Below are 21,807 nucleotides of genomic sequence, written 5' to 3' on the forward strand. Positions count from 1 at the left end.
TCAAATTTGGACTCATCAGACCAAAGCACAGATTTCCACTGGTCTAATGTCCATTCATTGTGTTCTTTAGGCCAAACAAGTCTCTTCTGCTTGTCGCCTGTCCTTAGCAGTGGTTTCCTAGCAGCTATTTTACCATGAAGGCCTGCTGCACAAAGTCTCCTCTTAACAGTTGTTGTAGAGATGTGTCTGCTGCTAGAACTCTGTGTGGCATTGATCTGCTCTCTAATCTGAGCTGCTGTTAACCTGCAATTTCTGAAGCTGGTGACTCGGATAAACTTATCCTCAGAAGCAGAGGTGACTCTTGGTCTTCCTTTCCTGGGGCGGTCCTCATGTGAGACAGTTTCTTTGTAGCGATTGATCGTTTTTCCAACTGCACTTGGGGACATTTTCAAAGTTTGCCCAATTTTTCAGACTGACTGACCTTCATTTCTTAAAATAATGATGGCCACTCGTTTTTCTTTACTTTGAATTTGTATTATGGCAAGAAAAAAGCAGCTAACAGTCTATTCAGTAGGACTATCAGCTGTGTATCCACCTGACTTCTGCACAACACAACTGATGGTCCCAACCCCATTTATAAGGCAAGAAATCCCACTTATTAAACCTGACAGGGCACATCTGTGAAGTTTAAACCATTTCCAGTGACTACCTCTTGAAGCTCATCAAGAGAATGCCAAGAGTGTGCAAAGCAGTCATCAAAGCAAAAGATGGCTACTTTGAAGAACCTAGAATATAAGACATATTTTCAGTTGTTTCACACTTTTCTGTTAAGTATATAATTCCACATGTGTTAATTCATAGTTTTGATGACTGCAGTGTGAATGTACAATTTTCAAAGTCATGAAAATACAGAAAAATCTTTAAATGAGAAGGTGTGTCCAAACTTTTGGTCTGTACTGTATATATATACTCCTCTATACTATATACACGGCGGAGCTCACACACCTGCTCCTGTCACATACTGTATATATATATATACTCCTCTATACTATATACACGGCGGAGCTCACACACCTGCTCCTGTCACATACTGTATATATATATATACTCCTCTATACTATATACAGGGCGGAGCTCACACACCTGCTCCTGTCACATACTGTATATATATATATACTCCTCTATACTATATACAGGGTGGAGCTCACACACCTGCTCCTGTCACATACTGTATATATATATATATATATATATATATATATATACTCCTCTATACTATATACAGGGCGGAGCTCATACACCTGCTCCTGTCACATACTGTATATATATATATATATATATATATATATATATATATATATATATATACTCCTCTATACTATATACACGGCGGAGCTCACACACCTGCTCCTGTCACATACTGTATATATATATACTCCTCTATACTATATACAGGGCGGAGCTCACACACCTGCTCCTGTCACATACTGTATATATATATATACTCCTCTATACTATATACACGGCGGAGTTCACACACCTGCCCCTGTCACATACTGTATATATATATATATACTCCTCTATACTATATACACGGCGGAGTTCACACACCTGCTCCTGTCACATACTGTATATATATATATATATATATATATATATATATATATATATATATATATACTGCTCTATACTATATACAGGGCGGAGCTCACACACCTGCTCCTGTCACATACTGTATATATATATACTCCTCTATACTATATACAGGGCGGAGCTCACACACCTGCTTCTGTCACATACTGTATATATATATATATATATACTCCTCTATACTATATACACGGCGGAGCTCACACACCTGCTCCTGTCACATACTGTATATATATATATACTCCTCTATACTATATACAGGGCGGAGCTCACACACCTGCTCCTGTCACATACTGTATATATATATATACTCCTCTATACTATATACAGGGCGGAGCTCACAAACCTGCTCCTGTCACATACTGTATATATATATATATATACTCCTCTATACTATATACACGGCGGAGCTCACACACCTGCTCCTGTCACATACTGTATATATATATACTCCGCTATACTATATACACAGCAGAGCTCACAAACCTGCTCCGGTCACATACTGTATATATATATACTCCTCTATACTATATACACGGCGGAGCTCACACACCCGCTCCTGTCACATACTGTATATATATATACTCCTCTATACTATATGCACAGCAGAGCTCACACACCTGCTCCTGTCACATACTGTATATATATATATATACTCCTCTATACTATATACACAGCAAAGCTCACACACCTGCTCCTGTCACATACTGTATATATATATACTCCTCTATACTATATACACGGCGGAGCTCACACACCTGCTCCTGTCACATACTGTATATATATATACTCCTCTATACTATATACACAGCAAAGCTCACACACCCGCTCCTGTCACATACTGTATATATATATACTCCTCTATACTATATACACGGCGGAGCTCACACACCTGCTCCTGTCACATACTGTATATATATATACTCCTCTATACTATATACACGGCAGAGCTCACACACCTGCTCCTGTCACATACTGTATATATATATATACTCCTCTATACTATATACACAGCAGAGCTCACACACCTGCTCCTGTCACATACTGTATATATATATATACTCCTCTATACTATATACACGGCGGAGCTCACACACCTGCTCCTGTCACATACTGTATATATATATACTCCTCTATACTATATACACGGCGGAGTTCACACACTTGCTCCAGTCACATACTGTATATATATATACTCCTCTATACTATATGCACGGCGGAGTTCACACACCTGCTCCTGTCACATACTGTATATATATATACTCCTCCATACTATATACACAGCAGAGCTCACACACCTGCTCCTGTCACATACTGTATATATATATATATACTCCTCTATACTATATACACAGCAGAGCTCACACACCTGCTCCTGTCACATACTGTATATATATATACTCCTCTATACTATATACACGGCAGAGCTCACACACCTGCTCCTGTCACATACTGTATATATATATATACTCCTCTATACTATATACACAGCAGAGCTCACACACCTGCTCTTGTCACATACTGTATATATATATACTCCTCTATACTATATACACGGCGGAGCTCACACACCTGCTCCTGTCACATACTGTATATATATATACTCCTCTATACTATATACATGGCGGAGTTCACACACCTGCTCCAGTCACATACTGTATATATATATACTCCTCTATACTATATGCACGGCGGAGTTCACACACCTGCTCCTGTCACATACTGTATATATATATATATATACTCCTCTATACTATATACACAGCGGAGTTCACACACCTGCTCCTGTCACATACTGTATATATACATATATATATATACTCATCTATACTATATACAGGGCGGAGCTCACACACCTGCTCCTGTCACATACTGTATATATACATATATATATATATACTCATCTATACTATATACAGGGCGGAGCTCACACACCTGCTCCTGTCACATACTGTATATATATATATATACTCCTCTATACTATATACACAGCAGAGCTCACACACCTGCTCCTGTCACATACTGTATATATATATACTCCTCTATACTATATACACGGCGGAGCTCACACACCTGCTCCTGTCACATACTGTATATATATATATACTCCTCTATACTATATACACGGCGGAGTTCACACACTTGCTCCAGTCACATACTGTATATATATATACTCCTCTATACTATATGCACGGCGGAGTTCACACACCTGCTCCTGTCACATACTGTATAAATATATATATACTCCTCTATACTATATACACGGCGGAGCTCACAAACCTGCTCCTGTCACATACTGTATATATATATACTCCTCTATACTATATGCACGGCAGAGCTCACACACCTGCTCCTGTCACATACTGTATATATATATATACTCCTCTATACTATATACACGGCGGAGCTCACACACCTGCTCCTGTCACATACTGTATATATATATATATACTCCTCTATACTATATACACAGCGGAGTTCACACACCTGCTCCTGTCACATACTGTATATATACATATATATATATACTCATCTATACTATATTGAGAGGATGATGGGAGTGATGCTTCACGCAAGATTACGATGTAAGACACAGATGAAGTAATTCTTTCCTTATCTGGACATTTGGACTGACGCCCGGAAACTAGATTGTAACCTGTTTTTAGCTGTCTCAGTAACCTTCTACTGCTATGAATTAACACTTTTTATGAAACTTTCTTATTAACATTCCACTGTAATGAATCATTATTTCGCTGCTTGTAGAACAAAGGCATTTTACTGCGCATGTATGACAACAAACTAAGATTATTAGTATAAATAAAAGGGACAGCTCCAATAGAAGCAGGCGCGCTCAGGGGCTTCCCAGTACTTGATTATACACTACGTGTCTGTGTATTTCTTGTTACGGGGATACCCCGACTCCAACAAGGACCCTCCATGGCTGAATGATCCTAACATTTCCTGGCGCCCGAAACAGGGACCCGAGGTCTGCGTATTCCTTCAAGTTCATCGACCGGCACGAGTAACCGCTGAGATTGGGACATCGGAACAGCAGATGACAAACCTGGCCAGGTAAGAGACACTGTTAGTTCTCTTACATCTGCTCTGCGATAGTCCGTAAATTTCATGCATATCTTGTGTTGGGATTGAGGAACTAGTAGAGAAGGATACCTATAGCTCGGGTCATTCATGTATATACTGTAGGATCTGCCGAAGGAGAGGTCAGAGAAGGTTATGAAACGGATGGTATGAAAGAGATGTGGATGTCGGGAATAGCCTCATAAGCCGCACTAAGGTAGATGACATAAGTATTACGGAGATTGCCTAACTGAGTCATAAGGTTGTGTCCTTTCGGGGAAACCTTCGCTCACGCTTAACTCCCGAACCTTTGTCCTCCTTTTTGACGGATAAGAGATTGACAGAATGAGCCCATGGAAGTAATGATAATACTCCAGGGACACGATATATAATGGAGACTGTATGGTTCATTTTATGTATTGTTGGTCTTGCCCTTGTTGCCATATATATGTGTGTTAGAATTACTCTACACTTCAGACAAAACGGTCCAGAGAAACCGTTTCAGATACTGGCTCCTTAGGACAGAATAGGTAACGAGGAAAGGTAGAATATAGAATATATTTTATCTAACCCAAAAAGCCTCCTAAGGTAGGAATAGTCAGGAAAAATGGGCAACAAGATACTGGCTCCTTAGGACAGAATAGGTAACGAGGAAAGGTAAAATATAGAATATATTTTATCTAACCCAAAAAGCCTCCTAAGGTAAGAATAGTCAGGAAAAATGGGCAACAAACAGACTAAGACCACAAATGATGAACAAGATGTCTATACAATCGTGAAAGAAAGGTGTGGTGTAGAAGCAACTAAGAATTTAGGGAAAGTTTGCAAAACTTTTCAGGTAGCAAGGCATGACAGGTTTAACAGGAAACTATGGGAGGACATTCGGGTTAGAAAAGCAGGAGTGATAAGAGACAAAGGATGGTAGAGTCCAAATTTTGGTGCCTGATGACCAAGAGTCTCTAGAAAACATTGTAAAAGTCCAAGCCTTAGAGGATGAGAAAGATCCTGCCCCTACCCAAATTATTTTAGATCTTTCTGAGGTACCAGAAAAATTATGGGCACAACATGACACCGATGTAGGACTAATGCCAATAGCTCCAGTAAAAGTCACTCCTGTTCCAGGTGTGACACTACCCCAATTGAGACAGTATCCTATTAGTGCCCAACAAGAACACGCCATAGGAGAACAGATAAAAGATTATCTAAAAACTGGAGTACTGATAGAAGTAAAGTCACCAGCCAATACACCGTTGTACCCCGTAAAAAAGAAATCTACTGAGGGGTCAGCTGCTAGGTACCGGATGGTACATGATCTAAGAGAGATAAATAAAATTTTGGAACCTATTACTCCTGTTGTGCCAAATCCACACACGTTGCTATCACAGATCCCAGCAACAGCACGAGTATTTTCTGTCATAGACTTATCAAATGCATTTTTTTCAGTACCATTACACCCAGACTGTTACAAACTGTTTGCATTTACATTTAAGAATAGACAATTAGCATGGACAAGATTACCACAGGGTATGATACATTCACCTACCTTGTACTCAGAAGCTATGAGATCAGTTCTTCAAAATTTCAAACCTACGGATGAGGTTGTAATTCTCCAATATGTTGATGACCTATTGTTATGTGCCCCTGCTCAAGAGTCCGCAAACAGCAACACAATAAGGTTGTTAATATTTCTAGCAGACATGGGCTGTAAAGTTAACAAGAAAAAAGTACAACTTTGTATGACTACGGTAGTATTTCTAGGACACTGCATTTCACAAGGTATTCGGCACCTCACCGCCGACAGACTAAAAATCATTAGAGATCTTGTTCCTCCCAAGAACTACAAAACATTAAGAGCATTTTTGGGAATAGTATCACACTGCAGACAATGGGTTATACATGCTAGTCAGCTTATGCAACCTCTATATGATTGTTTAAAAATCGAGCCTTTCCAGTTAACTGAATCAGCACTCATAGCCTTTCAAGACCTCAAGAAAGGTCTCATGTCAGCCCCGGCCTTGGGAATCCCAGACTACGCCAAACCATTCCAATTAATGGCTGCGGAAATGTCTAATCATGCTACAGGAGTACTAACACAGAAACATAAAAATAAACAAAGACCTGTTGCATACTATTCTGCTCAATTAGATAATGTTACCAAAGCTGCACCATCATGTGTCAGAGTAGTAGCAGCTGTCTCTCTTTTGGTAGAAAAAGCCTCAGAAATAGTACTAGACCATGCCCTAATAGTACAAACTACACATGATGTACATGGCATACTGAATCAGGTATTGCCAAAACACATTTCAATGGCTAGACATCTTAGATTACAATGCTCCTTACTAATGCCACCAAACCTCACTTTTCGCCGCATATTGTCTCTAAATTTAGCCACTCTGTTACCACTAGAGACAAAGGGGGGAGTGGAAGGAGGTCAGGAAGACGAAGATGAAAATTTTTTACAATACCACGAACAAGACAATATAATACATGATTGCTTACAGTGTATAGAACAAGAAACACAAGGGCTACCTAATGTACAGGACACCCCTCTTGACAATCCAGACCTACATATGTATATAGATGGTAGTAGGTATGCAGATGAAACTGGTAACTTTCACACAGGTTATGCCATTGTATCAGATTATGATGTTATTGAAGCTGAGCCAATGCAGGCCAGCTGTTCAGCCCAGGAAGCTGAACTATTAGCTCTAATACGAGCATTACAGTTAGCAAAAGAAAAAACCGCTAATATTTTTTACTGATATGCATATGGTATTGTACATGATTTTGGATGTATATGGAGAGCTAGAGGTTACATGACAGCTTCAGGTCAACCAGTAAAACATGGACAAATGATTAGACAAATCCTAGAATCAGCTGCCTCAACCAAACAAGTAGCAGTAATAAAAGTACCTGCACATGTAAGACTCAACACCGAGATAGCTAGGGGTAATGACCGAGCCGACAAGGCTGCTAAGCGAGCTGCAGTAAAACCTCTGACAACTGACCACACTATTAGTGCAGTATCAGAATTTGACTTAATTACACGGCTCAAAGAAGCCCACCAGCAGGTGAGTAGAGAAGAAAAAGAAGAGTGGCAGAAACAGGGGGCAGAAGAAAAAGAAGGACTATGGAGAAAAGGAGATGAGCTTTGTCTCCCCCGAGCATGGTACCCTGTTGTGGTCAGTGAAGCCCACGGACCTACACATGTGTCTGCAAACGGTATGATACAGAGGGTCAGACAGAAGTGGTTAGCCCCAGGGTTCGGCCAGGTAGCTCGAGCAAAATGTGGTTCTTGTGAAATCTGTTTAGCCCACAATCCAGGACAGACTGTTAAGACCCCCCAGAAGCACCATGTAAGACCACTATATCCGTTCCAGAGACTTCAGATCGATTACATCCAGATGCCTAAGCATGGACACTATAAGTATGTACTGGTATGTGTGGACATGTTTTCGGGGTGGCCAGAGGCTTATCCAGTTCATACAGCCACGGCTAAAGTCACTGCAGTAAAAATAGCACATGAACTGGTACCCCGTTATGATATCCCAGAAGTGATCGAGTCAGATAGAGGTACACATTTTACTGGAGAGATCTTTCAGAATGTAATGAAAATGTTGTGTATAAAAAGTGAACTACACACCCCTTACCACCCACAGAGTTCTGGTAAGGTTGAGAGAATGAATGGAACACTTAAGTTAAAAATACAGAAAGCCATGGCAGAAACACAGAAACCATGGACTGAGTGTCTCCCAATAGCATTGTATTCAGTCAGAAACACCCCCCAGGGAAAGAGCAAACTCACCCCCCATGAAATATTGTTTGGTAGAGTTGCCAATACAGGATTGTATTTCCCACAGACTTTAATGTTAGAAACTGAAAGCTTAACTGCTTATGTGCAAAATTTATGTAAGCATGTGTCTAAAATACACTCTTTAGTGTTCTCTTCCATTCCAGATCCAGATTCCATTGAGGGAACGCACAAGCTGCAACCAGGAGACGAAGTCTACGTAAAAAGACATAACAGAAGAACGCTAGAACCCAGATTTGAGGGTCCATATCAGGTGTTATTGACAACTCCAACTGCAGTAAAATTGGAAGGAAAATCAGCATGGGTACATGCAAGCCATTGCAAAAAGAAATAGTGGTGATTGTACTTGTGTTAGCTATAACGATAGATCAGGGAGACCTGTGGGATAAACTAAGTTCCCCAAAACCTACAGATAATAAATTTATAAAACATCATGAGACATTGGTAAACGGGCTGCTCGATGGCGGACAGAAAATAGCAGACTGTTGGATTTGTACGCATTCTCCAATATCAGCCACGAGCATACCCTTCCTGGCCGTACCCATGACCCCTGAGGAAGTGTTTACATGGACTAATTGCTCAGACAAATTAGCAAATAACCAAACCGTTAATTCTAGATTATGGAACACCACTGTTGCCATCCCAGTTGTGGGGTGGGTGGGATTTCCCTGGTGGCAAGGTAATATGACCGGAAAAATAAACAACTTACAATATTTAGCGTTTAAAGGAGGTGTATGGGTTCCTAGAAATAAGACGGGACTAACAGACTTAGGGTTAATTCCTACAGAAAATATACAACTCAGTTTTAGTAGCACAGTATCTTCTTCTCAACCTTTTAAACCTGATATAGTAGAAAAATACATACACAATAATGGTTGGAAATATTCACAATTATTCCCCGATGGAAACAATGATACATGTTCAAAGATACCAGGTAATATATTATGTAATGAGTCAAGTGCATATGACCCAGGTACACCGACTTGTGAAAATCCAGATGCAGGATACTGTAGTCCATTAGGTCAAAAACCCCCTTGGTGTATACTTCAGAATGTATCTAAATTTTTAGATTTGGTACATAGGTTGGTGCTCCAACACTCTGCAATATGGGATCTGCCTGAAGGAACCTTCTGGATTTGTGGAAATGGAGCATACAAATGGCTCCCAGTAGGAATAAAAGGTACATGTACTCTAGGACGCTTAACACCGGCCACATTTATAGTTTAGAATCAGCAGGTAGACATGCAAGCAGTACCTAAACACACACTATACAAAAGAGCAGCCGACAACTCGCCTAGACCTTCAGGTAGGCCACATGTGGTCCAAATGGGAATTCCTAATAAAATATTCAGCACTTTTTTTGTGTATCCAATGTTGATGCAGATGTGGGATGAATATGACAGACACAATGACCAAAATAAAGATAGCTGGTGGTCAGACACCTTCTCCTTTCTCAACCCAAAGAACTGGTTTAAGGGTATTGGAGGTTGGGTGGCTGGAATTCTGCAAGGTATATTACAGATTGTGCTAATTATAGTAGTCATATATGTAGTGTTTTAAATAGGATTAAAAATTATTTTAATATGCATAAATAAGCTTTGTAACACGGACTCAAGAATATGAAAGAAAAGAACTCCCGGACCAGGTCTTCTACCAAAAGTCCATAAGGAAGAATCAAAGGGGGGACTGAGAGGATGATGGGAGTGATGCTTCACGCAAGATTACGATGTAAGACACAGATGAAGTAATTCTTTCCTTATCTGGACATTTGGACTGACGCCCGGAAACTAGATTGTAACCTGTTTTTAGCTGTCTCAGTAACCTTCTACTGCTATGAATTAACACTTTTTATGAAACTTTCTTATTAACATTCCACTGTAATGAATCATTATTTCGCTGCTTGTAGAACAAAGGCATTTTACTGCGCATGTATGACAACAAACTAAGATTATTAGTATAAATAAAAGGGACAGCTCCAATAGAAGCAGGCGCGCTCAGGGGCTTCCCAGTACTTGATTATACACTACGTGTCTGTGTATTTCTTGTTACGGGGATACCCCGACTCCAACAAGGACCCTCCATGGCTGAATGATCCTAACAATATACAGGGTGGAGTTCACACACCTGCTCTTGTCACATACTGTATATATACATATATATATATACTCATCTATACTATATACAGGGCGGAGCTCACACACCTGCTCCTGTCACATACTGTATATATATATACTCCTCTATACTATATACACGGCGGAGCTCACACACCTGCTCCTGTCACATACTGTATATATATATACTCCTCTATACTATATACAGGGCGGAGCTCACACACCCGCTCCTGTCACATACTGTATATATATATACTCATCTATACTATATACACAGCAGAGCTCACACACCTGCTCCTGTCACATACTGTATATATATATACTCCTCTATACTATATACAGGGCGGAGCTCACACACCCGCTCCTGTCACATACTGTATATATATATACTCATCTATACTATATACACAGCAGAGCTCACACACCCGCTCCTGTCACATACTGTATATATATATACTCATCTATACTATATACACAGCAGAGCTCACACACCCGCTCCTGTCACATACTGTATATATATATACTCATCTATACTATATACACAGCAGAGCTCACACACCTGCTCCTGTCACATACTGTATATATATATACTCCTCTATACTATATACAGGGCGGAGCTCACACACCCGCTCCTGTCACATACTGTATATATATATACTCCTCTATACTATATACACAGCAGAGCTCACACACCTGCTCCTGTCACATACTGTATATATATATACTCCTCTATACTATATACACGGCGGAGCTCACACACCTGCTCCTGTCACATACTGTATATATATATACTCCTCTATACTATATACACGGCGGAGCTCACACACCTGCTCCTGTCACATACTGTATATATATATACTCCTCTATACTATATACACAGCAGAGCTCACACACCTGCTCCTGTCACATACTGTATATATATATACTCCTCTATACTATATACAGGGCGGAGCTCACACACCCGTTCCTGTCACATACTGTATATATATATATACTCATCTATACTATATACACAGCAGAGCTCACACACCTGCTCCTGTCACATACTGTATATATATATACTCCTCTATACTATATACACGGCGGAGTTCACACACCTGCTCCTGTCACATACTGTATATATATATACTCCTCTATACTATATACACGGCGGAGTTCACACACCTGCTCCTGTCACATACTGTATATATATATACTCCTCTATACTATATACACGGTGGAGTTCACACACCTGCTCCTGTCACTGCTGGCAGAGTCCTTGGGGGCGTGGCCGGTCACTGTAGTTACACAACGGTTGCCATGGAGATCTCAATGGAAGGTAGATGGGCGGGGCCTAGAGCAGGAAGTAGAAGCCGTGCACTGTGATTGGCTCCTTACCTTCTGCCAGTAGTGGAGCAGATCCATGGCTCCTATAGGATGGAGGGGGCTCAGGAGGGGTTCCCCACCCAAAGGGGTTCCCCACCCAAAGATCAGGGAATAAATAATACCAGATGATTAGGATTTCTTACCTCGTTTCCTAAGACATAAACGAGGGCAGGAGGACATTATTCTATATTGTAAGAAAACTGATTTCTTCTTTCCTCACAGGTTTTTCCTGACATGAAATGAGGCCACATGTATTGTGCGATAATCTGTGAATATGGGGGGGATCTGCTCCTCACATCCACATCAATCCCCCACGTCTGAGCTCTCCCTTACAGGGGTCTTCTGCTCTGGACATTGATGCCGTATCCATGGAGATGACATCACGGCCGATACATGCGGATCTCCCCAATGGGACCCTCATGTATCTGGAGGCCGAGGCGCTGCTGCTCCTCGTGGAGAGGGGGCACAATGTACACATGATACAGGGGCTTCTGCCATCTCTGGGCTGAGAATAATGCTGGCAGCAGCGCGCAGTCTACATGATGTGAGGATTACAAGTCTGCAGTCATCTATGTGAACTCACTGATGAATTCTCAGTTAACTCATTCTGCAACCAGCAATGCAAACAAAATAAAAAAGCCAAATTGTTTATGAAATGTTATTGAAAAAATATTTGTATACATATATTTAGCCCAAAATGCCTGAGTGTCCATATCCTTAATACCAGCACATCTGAGGATTTGGTACAATGGTGTCTGGCCCGGACAATCCTCTGTAGGGGAAACCAAGTCCAAACTGACAGATTTTCCCTGCACTGATACATTGTAGCAAACGGTCAGGAGAGCAGAGCGATCATCTAGACTGGATACCATTGTAATAAATGCTCCGCTGCTGTCAGGATTGGATTTTTTTCAGCTTCTGGATATTAACAAGAATGTTTTTATTCTCTGACAACAAGCAGAGATCTTACAAATGGCAGAAAATGAAAAGTTGAATAATCCCTCATTGTAGAGCAGAACTTTCCTCCTGTATCCGGCGGATTGTCCTGTGGCTGAGAAGTCTTTGTGGAGCGGTTCCTCCCTATGAAGGGAACGTCAGCCGCAGAGGGGAATGAAGAGCAAGAAAGATTTATCCCTCGTCCTGGAGGATCCGGAACTGAAGACTGTGGAGACCAAAGCTGAATGTGACGCCACATGTGATCTGTAGACGTCGGCGGAGGAGTCGTCACATGAGGAAATCCCCCCCATATATATGGAGATGGCGATCTGTGGGGGCCGGACACAGAATGGGTGTGTGGTGTAACCAAAGAGAAGATTAAGTCAGCAGAGGAGCTGTATACACAAAACGGAAGCATTCTGCAAAGTTACTTTATTCTCTTCATCCCCTTCCCGACATCCACCGAATTTAACTGTAACGATCCCAATGAGTTGTGGATTTTTGGTTCAAGTTCCCCAATGGGACAAAAAAATAATGTATAAAAATATATATATATATAAAAAAACATCCTTTTAAATTGCCGACCTCCATTTGTCAATACAAAAAAAGACTAAAATATATATATATATTTAGTATCGACACACTGACAAAAAGTACATACATAAATGTATTAAACCCTACAGCAAATGCCGAACAGCAAAGATAATCCAAACACACACATTTTTTTTCTTTTTAGGTCATTTTACCTCCCCCCAAAAATGCATCAAAAAGAGATGAAAAGATCGTACGTAGCAGAGAATGGCATCAATAACCCCCGGAGGTCGGCGAGCAGAAAGCGAGCCTCGCACAGATTCATCAGAGGAAACATGGAACAAATGATGGCTCTCACAAAATGGTGACACAAAACCGGGTTATTTATTTCTGTAGAAGTTTGGTGACGCCATAATACGTCAATTCTGGCTTCTCAATTTATTTTTTTGCCATTTAACATGCGGTTTAAGTAATTTGGGCTTCTAATAGGTCGGACTTTTACAGACACGGCAATATAAAATATGTTTCTTTTTTTATTTCTTTATTTTTTACCTCGGAAAAGGGGGTGATTTAACATTTTTGTTTATTTTTTTCTTTGTAAAACTTTTTTCTTTTTTCCATTTTAACTTTATTTTTTTATGTTCCCTTAGGGCACTTGAACCTGCGATCGCTTGACTGCTTATTCTATATACAGTAATCCTATAGTAATGCAGTATACAGTTTACATGATTAAGTCCAGACTGGATGAACTTCACAGAAGTACCAAGATGGCAGCCATGCGGGCCTTCACCGTTCCCCTGACTGCCATTCAGGGCCGGTTTTAGACAAAGTGGGGCCCTAGGCAAAAGTTTAAAGTGGGGCCCCAAATGCTGACATATTGCTCCATCACACAGAAATAGTTTGGTTGCAATTTACAGTATTGAAGTCGTTCGGTGCTTGTTTCCCGGCCTCTTTACACCGGCTGAGGAAGAGTGATAGGGACAGAACGATCACTAGTAGATCAATCTGTCCCCATATAGTATCATGTTATCGGCAGCACATCTGCAGTCTACACCGGCGATGTGCTGCTGAGAACAAGGATTTGTGTTCGGGTATAAACAATCCAATGACTCGATGAATAGGCAGCATTGTGTGTTAGAACCCTCCTGTTTCTTTTTCCATCTTGTGTTTTGCGGTCACGTGACCACCTGCCTTTATATTCCAGCTCCACCCTCCTGGCTGTGCTGGACTTCAGTGTTTGACTGTATCTCTAGCCTGGTGCTTCTGTGCCTTTCTCTGTCAGTTTGTTTGGTCCTTCTGGGACCTCTAGTACCTTTTTATCTGTTTGTCTTTTTGTGTTCTGCAACAACTTCTCTGTTTAGGAGGTGTCCCATTTTTCTCACAGTCCTTAGTTCTTTTAGGGACCCCTCCCCTTATGCTATAGGTCTTCGTTCAGACTAGCCGAGGACTAAGGCGGGTCTGTTCGCTAGGAACAGGCAGCCCGCTACATCATAGGGATTCAGCTTAGTCTTACTGTAGGGACAGCTTTCCCCGATCTTTCCTTAGTACTTGTTGCAGATCATAACAGTAAGTCCAGCCCAAAAAAACTAAAAGGAAAGAAATTCGGGGGTCAGTATGGTTTCCGTCCAGGATTTGGCTCAACGCCTGCAGGGATTGTCTTTGGAGGTAGCCAAGTTCCAGCAACACGTGAGTAGCTGTTCTGAAGCGCATTTTGTGGAACTCAAGGTAGGACTGCCAGATGTTTTTTATGGTAAACAACAAGATTTTTTTTCCTTTAAAAATGCTTGTTTGTTATATTTTCGTTTGAGACCAAGGTCCTCTGGGAATGAATCACAGCACATTGGTTTTATTATGTCACTTTTTCGCAAAGAACCACAGGGGTGGGCCTTTTCTCTCCAACCTAATGATCCATGTTTAAAGTCTGTATAAGACTTTTTTTCTGCTATGGGGCTATTATATGATGATCCTGATCGAGTGTCATCTGCTGAGGCAGAACTCAGGCATTTGAATCAGGGGTCAGGTGATGTTGAAAATTATTGCACACACTTCAGAAGATGGGCCTCGGAAGTTAGATGGAATGATCCTGCTCTGAAATGTCTATTTCTTGCTGGTCTAAGTGAAAGGGTTAAGGATTTGCTAATTGCATTCCCTGCACTGAGACTCTACAGGATGCCATATAATTAGCTGTTCGTGTGGATAGGAGACTGAGATTTAGACAGAATGAGGTAAAGACTCCTGTAATGCCAGGTCCTAGTCCCCAGAAAATCTGCTCTGACGGCGGAGAACCGATGGAGGTTGGGGCGAAGTCGCTTCCCTCTCAGGAAAGAAACCGGAAGTTCGCCGAGGGATTGTGTCTTTATTGTGGTAAAGCTGACCATTTGATTAAGTACTGTGAGCTTCGTTTAAGTAAAGAAAAAAAAAAAGGTCAGTTACGCCTGTATAGCTTGTTTACGCTCTGCAGGAGTATTTCTTTCTGGGAGTACTACTTTGCAGGAAAATTTGATTGAATTTCAGGTATTTGTGTATTGTGTTTCAACACTTAATGTGATTGATAAAGGGTTTTTGGAGAAACTTAAATTGAAATCCAAACCTTTGTCATCACCTATTTCTGTGATTGCAATTGATAACACTCCCTTGAAATGCATTACTTACAAGGTTGCTGCATTTCCCCTCACTATCAATGAAGCTCACCAAGAAAGTTTGGACTTGGTTGTATTAGATAATTTACCCTCTCCGATCGTTTTAGGTTTGCCTTGGTTAAAACTGCACAATCCTTTGCTGGACTGGTCTACTAATGTGATTAAGTCTTGGAGTCCAAAGTGCTATGATAAATGTTGTAATGGTCGTATTGCGGCTGTGGAAAAAGGGGAATTACCTGTACCTATTCAAGATTTTTGGAGGGTTTTTTCAGAGGAGGAGTCGCCAGTTTTACCTCCTTATAGGGATTATGATTGCGCCCTTGAGTTTGTTCCTGGAGCTACTCTTCCCAAGAGTCGCTTGTTTAATCTGACTATCCCTGAAAGAAAGGCCTTGGAGGAGTACATAGAGACTAGCCTGGCTGCTGGTCACATTAGACCTTCTAAGTCGCCTGTGGCAGTTGGATTTTTCTTTGTTAAAAAAAAGGACGGGGGTTTATGTCCATGTCTGGATTTTCGTGAAATTAATAAGATTACCGTACGCAATTCCTACCCATTGCCATTAATTCCTGACTTGTTTAACCAGTTGGTGGGGGCCAAGTGGTTCTCTAAAATTGATCTCCGGGGGGCATACAATTTGTTAAGAGTGAAGGAGGGTGATGAATGGAAAACTGCTTTTACCACTTCGGTAGGTCATTTTGAGAATCTGGTGATGCCTTTTGGTCTTACCAATGCACCTGCATTTTTTCAGAACCTTATTAATGACATCCTGAGACCTTTTATTGGTAAGAATGTGATTGTGTATTTGGATGACATTTTGATTTATTCATCAGATCTAGAATCCCATTGGCAGAGTGTACGTGAAGTTTTGCAGTTATTGAGTGATAATTCACTCTTTGCTAAGCTGGAGAAATGTGAGTTCGCTGTGCAGAAAATTAGTTTTTTGGGCTACATTGTCTCCAGCGAGGGCTTTGAGATGGACCCTGTGAAGGTTCAGGCTGTGCAGGAATGGCCTAGGCTTATTGGTTTGAAATCTATACAGAGATTTTTGGGTTTTGCCAATTATTACAGGAAATTCATTAAGAATTTTTCTGTAATTGTTAAGCCTCTGACCGATCTCACCAGGAAAGGTGCGAATACGGTCCAGTGGACTACTGAGGCCATTGAAGCGTTTGAGTATCTCAAAGAGAAGTTCAGTTCTGCCCCTATCCTTATGCAGCCTGATGAGACCAAGCGTTTTTTGGCCGAGGTTGATGCTTCTTCGGTGGGGGTCGGAGTAGTTTTGTCTCAGGAGAACAAGGATGGAGTACATCCTTGTGCCTTCTTTTCGAAAAAAAATTCGGAAACTGAACTGAATTATGATGTTGGAAATCGGGAATTGCTGGCTATTAAACTTGCGTTTGAACGTTGGCGTCATTTTTTGGAAGGCGCTAGATTTACTATTCAGGTGTTCACAGATCATAAGAATTTGATCTATTTGGATGCTGCCAAGTGCTTGAATGTCCGTCAAGCTAGGTGGGCACTTTTTTTTTCTCGGTTTCATTTTTCTGTTACCTATATCCCTGGTACTAAGAATGTTAAAGCCGATGCTTTATCTCGCAGCTTCTCTCCTACGGTCGGTGCCGAGGAGAAGGAGAGCATTTTACAGAAAGGAGTTGTGGTGGCGGCATTAGACTCCGTTTTGGAGAATGGGATTCTGAGAGCTCAAGATGATGCTCCATGCAACACTCCCTATGAGAGGTTGTTCGTGCCTAGAGCCTTTAGGAGAGATTTGTTTGTGGAGTGTCATGAGTCTCGGTTGGCAGGTCATCCAGGAATTTCGGAGACTAAGAGACTTATCAGTCACAGTTTTTGGTGGCCTGGATGGCAGAAGGAAGTCATCAAGTGGGTGCGTCAACTTACTGTGTGTTTTGGTCAAAGGCTTCACATACTCCTGTTGCGGGGTTGCTTTGCCCTCTGGAGGTTCCTAGTGCGCCTTGGACGCATCTCACAATGGATTTTATTACTGATCTTCCTGTGGCCGAGGGTTTTACTGTCATCTGGGTGGTCGTGGACCGTTTTAGTAAGATGTGTCATTTGGTTCCATTCATTAAGTTGCCCTGCGCCAAGACACTCGCTAAGGCGTTTGTTAAGGAGATTATGAAGCTTCAATGCGTTCCCACTGATATTGTTTCTGATAGAGGACCTCAGTTTGTGGCTCGCTTTTGGCGTGCTTTTTGTGACAGGTTGGGAGTCCATTTGTCATTTTCGTCTGGGTATCATCCTGAGTCTAATGGACAGACTGAAAGAAAGAACCAGGATGTTGAACAGTTTTTGAGTTGTTTTGTGGCAAGGTGTGGTCTGAGTTTCTGCCTCTCGCAGAATTTGCTCTTAACAATCATACATCCTCCTCTGCTGGGTGTTCTCCTTTTTTTAGTTGTACTGGGAGACATCCGTCTTTTGGTTTGTTCTCCAAATTGGGGTTGGCGGTGCCGAAGGAGGAGAATTTTTCCGGTGATTTGGAAAGAGTTTGGACTAATGTACGTTGCAACCTTCAAGAGGCTAACAAGAAGTCCAAGAAGTATTTTGACATTAAACGTAAGGAGGTTTTGTTTACTGTGGGTGACATGGTTTGGTTGTCCTCAAAGAACCTGCGGTTGAGGATTCCCTCTAAAAAACTGGGTCCTAAGTTTGTGGGTCCATTTAAAGTGCTTCAGGTTGTTAACCCGTCTGCTGTTAGGTTGGATAGCCGTACTTCCTGGAAGATTAATCTATGATGCCGATACAGATGAATACGCGATGCAGGGGAGGGGGGCGGCGCTGGCATTGGCCCCCGCTGATTCATGGGCCCCGTAGCTGCCGCGTGGTGTTCCACTATTATTGGCACGCCATTGGCTGGGGACCTCTGGGAGAGTGGGGGCCCTAGACAGATGCCTAGTCTGGCTGCCCCTATCGCTAGCCCTGCTGCCATTGTCACACATTTCCTGGCGATAGCTCAATTTAAATGCCGCTGTTGGCTCAGGTGGCCACTGTCTACTCAAGTCGCTGCTGTCTACTCAAGTCACTTCTGACGGCTCAGGTGGCCGCTGTTGGCTCAGGTGGCCGCTGTCGGCTCAAGTGGCCGCTGTCAGCTAAAGTTGCCACTGTAGCTCAGGAGGACGCTGTTGGCTCAGGTGGCCGCTGTAAGCTCAGGTCACTGCTGTCAGATCAGGTGGCCACTGTCTACTTAAGTCGCTGATGTCAGCTCAGGTCACCGCTGTCCTGGGCTGGCTGGCAAATTGCACACAGTAGCGGGCCATCCTTATTGTGTTTACCTCTGGCTGATTTATAAAGTGAGTAGAGGTTACAAAGCTTTAAATGATAAAGCCGGCGTTATGATGGGGTAGTTGTGGTCAAATGCCGACTAGATTCTCATCCACTTCTAACAGTGAGCTACTCAGAGAGATTTCTAAGACTCTACTCAGCATGTGACTATTGCTATGCAAATTCATACTTGCAAAAAATACACTGGGAATGCAGAGAAATCGTGACAGTGTGCACTGCGCTCTATCACAATTCAGTAGTGATGAGCGAACGTGCTCGCCACTGCTCGGTGCTCGCCCGAGCATCTCACTGCTCGAGATGCTCGGCGCTCGAGGAATATTTCCTGGTTGCTTGGGCAGCAGCTCGGGTCTCCTCCCTGCATGCTTTGCGCTTTTTAGAGAGCCAATGTACATGCAGGGATTGTCTGCCACGCACTGTAATGCCGTAGCCATGTTGGTTGTGGCATTACAGTGATTGGCTGGCCGCACAGCATCATCAGGTGTATATAAGACCAGGCGCCGCCATGCTCGTCACAGTCTACCCTGGAATCAGGCAGAGTACGGAGAGGTGCTGCTGAGTCAGGGAGAGATTTGCTTGTTTAGAGTTAGTATAGGTATTCCACAACATATATCTATAATATCCATCTGAACTAACCGTCCTTCTGAGGACTAATCCAGCTGCATATAATCCGTGCAAGGCAGGCAGGCAGTGTATTTTGCAGACTGCCGTGCATGCTACAACACAAAAGGGTCCATTGAACGTCCTGTTAGTATGGGTATTCCACAACATATATCTATATTCATCTGAACTATCAGTCCTTCTGAGGGCTAATCCAGCTGCATAAAATCAGTGCTAGGCAGGCAGGCAGTGTATGTGGCAGACTACAGAGCATATAGTGCAAGAGGGTGCATTGAACATTCCTGCTGCTGCTGTTCTTACAGATATTTGTAGACATATCCCCAGATATGAAGGGCCAGTGAAATATTTTATTTTATCTTAATCCTGGTTATTTGCTTAAAAAGCAATCCAGAGTACACCATTTTTCTGCTCCATTTGCTTGTTGGCACTGCAGAATACAGCCAGATCCTTTCCATATTACAGCGATAAAAATCCCGAAATTTGAAGTGAGCGTGAAAAATGTTGGCCTCCATTTAAATTTTGTTGCAGTGTGTCAGCGAAGTTATTGACACGAGGTCGTTGTGAAAAATAGTAACCTACAGGCCAGCTATTTAAAACTTTGGTTTTCTGTCACACGTATCACATAAAAGTACGCTCAAAATTCAGCCATTTCTGGCCTCCATTTAAATTTTGTTGCAGTGTGTCAGTGAAGTAATTGACACGAGGTCGCTGTGAAAAATAGTAATCTGCAGGCCAGCTATTTAAAACTGTGGTTTTCTGTCACACGTATCACATATACATTACCATTCAAAAGTTTGGGGTCATTTAGAAATGTCATTATTTTTGAAAGAAAAGCACATTTTCTTTTCAATGAAGCTAACATTAAATTAATCAGAAATACACTCTATACATTTTTAATGTGGTAAATGACTATTCTAGCTGCAAACGTCTTGTTTTTATTTCAATATCTACGTAGGTGTATAGAGGCCCATTTCCAACAACCATCACTCCAGTGTTTTAATGGTACATTGTGTTTGCTAACTGTGTAAGAAGGCTAATGGATGTTTAGAAAACCCTAGAAAACCCTTGCACAAGTATGTTAGCCCAGCTGAAAACGGTTTGGCTGAATTTAGAAGCTATAAAATTGACCTTCCTTTGAGCTAGTTGAGAATCTGGAGCATTACATTTGTTTGTTCTATGAACCTCTCAAAATGGCCAGAAAAAGATAACTTTCATGTGAAACTCAACAGCCTATTCTTGTTCTTAGAAATGAAGGCTATTCCATGCGAGACATTGCAAAGAAACTGAAGATTTCCTACAACGGTGTGTACTACTCCCTTCAGAGGAGAGCACAAACAGGCTTTAACTAGAGAAGAAAGAGAAGTGGGAGGCCCCGCTGCACAACTGAGCAACAAGACAAGTACATTAGAGTCTCTAGTTTAAGAAATCGACGCCTCACAGCTCCTCAACTGGGCACCTTCATTAAATAGTACACGCAAAACGCCAGTGTCAATGTCTACAGTGAAGAGGCGACTTCATGCTTGCCTTCAGGGCAAAGCGGCAAAGCTAAAGCCATATTTGAGACTGGCTAATAAAAGGAAAAGATTAATATGGGCAAAAGAACACAGACACTGGACAAAAGTTTTATGGACAGACAAATCAAAGTTTGAGGTGTTTAGATCACACAGAAGGACATTTGTGAGACGCAGAACAACTGGAAAGATGCTGGAAGAGTGCCTGACGCCATCTGTCAAGCATGTTGGAGGTAATGTGATGGTCTGGGGTTGCTTTGGTGCTGGTAAAGTGGGAGATTTGTACAAGGTAAATGGGATTTTGAATAAGGAAGGCT

The 21,807-nt window shown here is 41.8% G+C and overlaps 1 long non-coding RNA gene across 1 annotated transcript in view; it reads right to left on the reverse strand.

The window, feature by feature from the left end:
* Positions 1-11,938, reverse strand: part of LOC141161082 (uncharacterized) — a 37,435-nt gene extending 25,497 nt beyond the window's left edge. The window contains exon 1 of the long non-coding RNA XR_012250619.1: positions 11,822-11,938. This is a non-coding gene — a long non-coding RNA (uncharacterized lncRNA). The remainder of the gene's footprint in view (positions 1-11,821) is intronic.
* Between the last annotated feature and the right edge of the window lie 9,869 nt (positions 11,939-21,807).

This window comes from Phyllobates terribilis, unplaced genomic scaffold (assembly GCF_046119375.1).
Source record: "Phyllobates terribilis strain yellow unplaced genomic scaffold, ASM4611937v1 Scaffold_1__5_contigs__length_1240528914, whole genome shotgun sequence".
NCBI lineage: Eukaryota > Metazoa > Chordata > Amphibia > Anura > Dendrobatidae > Phyllobates > Phyllobates terribilis.